The sequence below is a fragment of the Megalobrama amblycephala genome, linkage group LG24 (genome assembly GCF_018812025.1).
Source record: "Megalobrama amblycephala isolate DHTTF-2021 linkage group LG24, ASM1881202v1, whole genome shotgun sequence".
Classification (NCBI taxonomy): Eukaryota; Metazoa; Chordata; class Actinopteri; order Cypriniformes; family Xenocyprididae; genus Megalobrama; species Megalobrama amblycephala.
This window is the reverse complement of record NC_063067.1, coordinates 30,770,630-30,776,672: the sequence shown is the minus strand read 5'-3', so window position 1 is coordinate 30,776,672 and position 6,043 is coordinate 30,770,630. Positions and strand designations below refer to the sequence as shown.

Genomic DNA, 6,043 nt, shown 5'->3' with positions numbered 1-6,043 from the left:
AACTGGAACTGTCTGTGTGCATCAAAACAGCCTTAGACCTTTGATACTGAACTTTTTCAGATAAAATGACTTCATTAATCACTTTTCATTTGTTCTTTACATTAATATAAATATTTTACAACTTCTTTTGAAAGGTTGTGAGTGTGTTTTCAAAAGCTATTGAACTGGAACTGTGTGTGTCCATCAAAACAGCCTTAAGCCTTTGATACTAAACCTTTTCAGTTAATATGACTTCATTAAACACTTTTCATTTGTTCTTTACATTAATATAAATATTTTACAACTTCTTTTGAAAGGTTGTGAGTGTGTTTTCAAAAGCTATTGAACTGGAACTATGTGTGTCAAAACAGACTTAGACCTTTGATACTGAACTTTTTCAGATAAAATGACTTCATTAAACACTTTTCATTTGTTCTTTACATTAATATAAATATTTTACAACTTCTTTTGAAAGGCTGTGAGTGTGTTTTCAAAAGCTATTGAACTGGAACTGTGTGTGTTCATCAAAACAGCCTTAGACCTTTGATACTGAACTTTTCAGTTAATATGACTTCATTAAACACTCTAACATCAAGATGGAAATATCCTTAAGGCAGACAATATTTAAGGACATTGACGAAAAATACTTCAAAATACCAGGCTACATACAGCATTTCAGTGTGAATCGGTTCATTGTTCATTTGTACTCTGAGTTGGGGGATCAGCATTCTTGTGCATCATTTGCGAAGTAAGTCTCCTGTGTCCCTCTATCTTGATGCCACTGGTGGTGTAGTGTCAAACATTCCAGAACAGCCAAAACCGGTGTTGTACTATGCGCTCACTCTTCCAGGAAATGCAGGTCGAGATGCACCACCACTGCCTATTTGTGAAACGCTCTCCAATGAAGCACTCAGTACCACCAATCACATTTTGGCTCATGCAATTCACTTTGCATTTATCAAAGTACACCCAAATAAAAATTCACCAGGTCGAAACTGATTATAGCTGGGCTTTAATACAAAGTGTGATGCTCGCTTTCAACAAAGAGCACATCAGCACTTACCTCAACAGAGCATATGACTTCTGCATGAACAAAAAATCAGTGGATGAAATGAAGTCATATACTGTACTACACATTTGCTCTGCTCACATCCTGAAAGCTGTCAGACAGGCAATCTGTAGGCAAACAGATGACAAAGGACTGAGATACTTTGCCACATATGCTTTCGCAAGACTTCAAAATGCCAGCAACATGACTTAATAAAGAAAGGTGTTCCGTGCATTATGTGCCTTGCTCACAACCCAACAAAACACAGACCTCGTCAAAGAAAGTCTGCGTATTTTGGAGAGTGTCATTTCAAGATCCAAAGAGGAGCCACTGGAAGAAACTCCCCAATCTGAAGACTGGGAAATGTGTGAAAGTGAAGACAGAACACATGCAACGACCATCAGTGGCAAATCACCATTCTATGCCTTTTTTCAGCAGATTATGAAAGAGGTGAAGGAAGAAATGGTTGATGATGACACAGGGTTGGCAACAGAAGACAACCCATACTTTTGTCCAGGCATTCTCACAGTCCTCTTTGAGTCCTCTTTGATATGTACCTTGCTATCTTTCCTCTTTGGAGTGGCTTGCTGTTGGGAGACCTGATGGATGAATGTCATGAACAGTACATGGAGACAACAAAGAAACAACCAAAAACAAGAGATGCCAACTGTCACATTGAAAGGTGGTTTGGAATTGTCAAACATTCCATAATGCATAAAGAAAGAAAAGTCAAAACCAGGGACCTTCATAAGAAAGAATGCACAAGTCTCTACAAGCGAGGTATACAGAGCATATCATCAAGCATGTAACTTCCTCAAAAGCTTTTGCGGCAACCTGAGGCACCTTTGAACCTTGATCAATCTCAAGAAACTTGGAAGAAGAAGGAAGACCGTTTCCCATCCACCGAATCCAAATTCTTTTCTGTTCCACATAAAATACCTGCTCCCCAAAAAGAGGATCAAGAAGGATGTGGAAGTGGAAACTTCAAGTTCTGATGCATGTCAGCCTCCTGCAGATGGACTCCATGTAGATGAACAGGTAATGAAGTCATTAGAACAAAACGTTAAACTATTAATTGCATATATGAAGGTACGCTATTATTTACTCTATGAACTTCATATCATTACAGATCCAGATACTATTGAAGAAGAAGGAACATACAGAGCTGCTAGTTGTTGTAATTGTTCAGTCTCCTAGCCAGGATCTCGAGTTCCTTTTACATCACAAGGAATTCAATGCACTGAGGCCACATGAATGGTTATTTGGAGAGGTACACATTACAGAACAAAAATCTAAATGCATAATTACAATTATATTTGTATGTAACAGTAAATGTTGTCCTCAATGTATGTCAATCAAGTAATGTGATTCAAATTGAAATGCTTTATCATTTTAGACTATTGAGTGCTATTTCAGAACTGTACTTAATAAGGAGGATGCAAATCTCTACCAGCTAAGCCATGACACCACAGGTGTCATTTTAAATGGCACAAGAGAGCAGATGGAACAGCAAGGATTTTGAAAAGTGAGTGCAACTACTTATGATATTTAATTTTCACATGTACACTGCACAGACATGATCTTTTAAATTTTTGATAAACAGGTCAACTTAGAGCAATATGATGGGGTCATCACTTTTGTCAATATCACCAAAAATCACTGGAGGTTTGTGGTAAGTAAAAGAGTGCTAATTTCAATGATAAGCTACTACATATGCCCATTTAGACATGTTTGATCTTTCAGTGACATTTATTTGCTAATTTATTTGTTTCTTTTTATCCAATTTAGTTTGTATATGCTCAGACTGACACCCTTTTCATGCTTGACTCTCTGAGTGGTACAAATGAAATGAAATGAAAAGGCATGCCAAAAATTCGGGTATGATAGTCTGTTTTAAAAAAGATATTTAGCATGTGTAGATCCAAAACAGTAATAATGGAAACTAAGCAAAGTTCATGTTGTGTAAGACTACCATAATCACACACTGCCCCCAAAAAGAATTACCCCCAAAAGAGGAGCAATGCGTTAAGTGTGAACGCAAAGAAATACGTCACAAAGATGATCAATGCTCAAACTGTGGATACAGACAAAGAGATCCAGTAGATGTGCTCTACGACTGGGTATTGTTTATCCGGCTGTTGACTTTTCGTTTTAAGTGAAAGCATGTGTTTTCACAACTACATTTAATAATTACAACACTGTGCAAATAAATCTAACAACATTTCCTATTTTCCTTCCAGGTTCAATGTGAAATTTGTCTGAGGTGGTATCGTCTCAACATTAAAGTGCCAGCACAGGAAGAACCATGGACTTGTGATTTGTGTCTGTAAGCTATTCAGTTAGAGGAGCTTATGCTGAAAGTGTTCTTACATTGTAAGAAAAAATGTTTTGCCTATTTGATATGTTATGTAAATGCTTTACACTTTTTTAGTATTTGGTATAGGCTTCATATTGTTGTGTTGCTTGTTGTCCTCTGCTGGTCTTTTATGTGAATGAATTTTGGGGGAAGAAATACTTGCATTTGGGAGGTTGAAATATTTGTGATATTGGGTAGTTGACTTTTTATTATCTACAAAAACATTTAAAACACCTAAAATGTTTTTTTTTTTTCTTTTTTTTTTTCATAATTAGGATGCAAGTGAAGTGATATGAACAATGTAAGGGTTTTCAATAACAACCTCTTTTACTTTAAGAAAGTGTTGTGGTTTATGCTCTATGTAAAAAAATGACTTGTCAAAGATCTTTGATTACAGAAGTATTTTTACTTTATTGTACAACCAAGGAGATAGCCTCTTCAGGAGACCGCTCCTGATTTCTGCTATCGTCTCACTATATATACAGGCAAAAGCCCTTCGCCATACATTTTATAGATATTCTGAGAAATGTAACATTTACCATGTGACACATATTCTTCAGCTTGAAATATAAATTTCCATACATGTAAACACATTCCTAAATTTTCTCATACAGCATACTTTTTTACTAGCAAGCGCACACCCTTTCTGCTCTTTGTTCATGTATGATTATATTTGTGGAGTGAGACATGCTTATATTATGCTGTATTATTATCAATTTTACTATAAAATCTTCTTCAAAGGCAACTATATATTCGTGTTTTACTTTCTTATTATTTTGAACATTATTTTGTTTGTTTTTATAAAAAAAATCATAATCATTTATAGTCATGTATGCAGTTGTCATTGATTTATCATTATTATGGTAGTACTTTAAAACATAAATAATACACAGATACAAAACATAAATTACTGGTTAATCAAACATACTCAAACATACTCATAGTGTTTAATATAGTAATATTGACTGTAAAAGAGTAGTTTGTACCCTTAAAGTGTAATAAAGCTATTTTTTATTGACACACTTCTAAAATTAATATCTTTTGAAAAAAGCATCATATCAGTGTAAAAGCAAGTTGCAAAATATTTATCTCAATGTAAAGAATATAGTCATAGTGTTTAATGTACAAATATTGCCTGGAAAAGGATACTTTTTACTCTTAAACTGTAATAAAGCTATTTTGTATTTACACACTTCTAAAATTAATATCTTTGGAAAAAAGCCTCATATCAGTCTAAAAGAAGTTGCAAAATATTTATCTCAATGTAAAGAACACACTTATAGTGTTTAATATAGTAATATTTACTGTAAAAGTATAGTTTGTACCCTTAAAGTCTAATTAAACTATTTTGTATTGACACACTTCTAAAATTAATATCTTTGGAAAAAAGCCTCATATCAGTCTAAAAGAAGTTGCAAAATATTTATCTCAATGTAAAGAACACACTTATAGTGTTTAATATAGTAATATTGACTGGAAAAGTATAGTTTGTACCCCTAAAGTCTAATAAAGCTATTTTGTATTGACACTTTTAAAATTAATTTCTTTGGAAAAAAGCCTCATATCAGTGTAAAAGAAGTTTACAAATATTTATCTCAATGTAAAGAACATAGTCATGGTGTTTAATGTACAAATATTGCCTGGAAAAGGATACTTTTTACCCTTAAACTGTAATAAAGCTATTTTGTATTGACACACTTTCTAAAATTAATATCTTTGGAAAAAAGCATCATATCAGTCTAAAAGAAGTTGCAAAATATTTATCTCAATGTAAAGAACACACTTATAGTGTTTAATATAGTAATATTTACTGTAAAAGTGTAGTTTGTACCCTTAATGTCTAATAAAGCTATTTTGTATTGACACACTTCTAAAATTAATTTCTTTGGAAAAAAGCCTCACATCAGTCTAAAAGAAGTTTACAAATATTTATCTCAATGTAAAGAATATAGTCATGGTGTTTAATGTACAAATATTGCCTGGAAAAGGATACTTTTTACCCTTAAACTGTAATAAAGCTATTTTGTATTGACACAATTCTAAAATTAATATCTTTGGAAAAAAAGCATCATATCAATGTAAAAGAAGTTGCAAAATATTTATCTCAATGTGAAGAATATAGTCATAGTGTTTAATATAGTAATATTTACTGTAAAAGTGTAGTTTGTACCCTTAATGTCTAATAAAGCTATTTTGTATTGACACACTTCTAAAATTAATATCTTTGGAAAAAATTATCATATCAGTGTAAAAGCAGTTGCAAAATATTTATCTCAATGTAAAGAATATAGTCATAGTGTTTAATGTACAAATATTGCCTGCAGGATACTTTTTACCCTTCAACTGTAATAAAGCTATTTTGTATTGACACATTTCTAAAATTAATATCTTTGGAAAAAAGCATCATATCAGTCTAAAAGAAGTTGCAAAATATTTATCTCAATGTAAAGAACACACTTATAGTGTTTAATATAGTAATATTTACTGTAAAAGTGTAGTTTGTACCCTTAATGTCTAATAAAGCTATTTTGTATTGACACACTTCTAAAATTAATATCTTTTGAAAAAAAAGCCTCATATCAGTCTAAAAGAAGTTGAAAAATAGTTATCTTAATGTAAAGAACAGTTGAAAAGTGTTTAATGAAGTCATATTAACTGAA

The 6,043-nt window shown here is 32.5% G+C and overlaps 1 long non-coding RNA gene across 3 annotated transcripts; it reads left to right on the top strand.

The window, feature by feature from the left end:
* The first annotated feature begins 1,840 nt into the window (after positions 1-1,840).
* On the top strand, positions 1,841-4,121 carry LOC125260204. Of its 3 annotated transcripts, XR_007182990.1 has the most exons (6): positions 1,841-2,065; positions 2,157-2,297; positions 2,424-2,552; positions 2,631-2,699; positions 2,816-2,905; positions 3,268-4,121. It is a non-coding gene; the product is annotated as an uncharacterized LOC125260204 (long non-coding RNA). The 3 variants fall into 3 exon arrangements; XR_007182991.1 differs by having other exon boundaries at positions 2,631-3,147; XR_007182989.1 differs by lacking the exon at positions 3,268-4,121 and having other exon boundaries at positions 2,816-3,015.
* The last annotated feature ends 1,922 nt before the right edge of the window (positions 4,122-6,043 follow it).